This window comes from Penaeus monodon, chromosome 19 (genome assembly GCF_015228065.2).
Source record: "Penaeus monodon isolate SGIC_2016 chromosome 19, NSTDA_Pmon_1, whole genome shotgun sequence".
In the NCBI taxonomy this organism is placed as follows: Eukaryota; Metazoa; Arthropoda; class Malacostraca; order Decapoda; family Penaeidae; genus Penaeus; species Penaeus monodon.
Window position 1 is genome coordinate 34833570 of NC_051404.1, and position 437 is coordinate 34834006.

General features: G+C 49.2%; 1 protein-coding gene across 1 annotated transcript in view; it reads left to right on the forward strand.

Moving 5' to 3' along the window:
* Positions 1–437, forward strand: part of LOC119585399 (adenylyl cyclase 78C-like) — a gene marked incomplete in the record, with an annotated part of 159642 nt that overhangs the window by 70157 nt on the left and 89048 nt on the right.

The window sequence follows — 437 nt, forward strand, 5'->3', positions numbered from 1 at the left end:
CTTTTTCCTCTTTAATCTCCTTCTCCCATTCATACTTTCCCACTCCCTCTCCTACTTCTTTCTCTCCCCTCTTCCGTAAACTCTTTCTCCCTCTCATACTTTCTTTCTCCCTCTCTCCCCTCCCTTCTCCCTCCGCAATCTCCCTCTCACGTTTTCTTCCACCTCCTTAATCTCCTTCTCCCTCTCATATTTTCTCCCTCCTTCTCTTTCTCCCCTCCCTTCCTCCTCTTTAATCTCCTTCTCCCTCTCATACTTTCTCCCTCCCTCTCTACCTTCGTTCTCCCTCCGTCTCCCCCCCTCTCTTCCTCCCCTCCTTAATCTCCACATCGGAATTCCATTTGAGATAAAGATTTCGTTCCGCACTTGTAAATGGTGACGGTGAAGGAAAGCCAGACGGACTTTTGTGCTGTTAGATGGAGGGGCAGATGGGGAAGAGA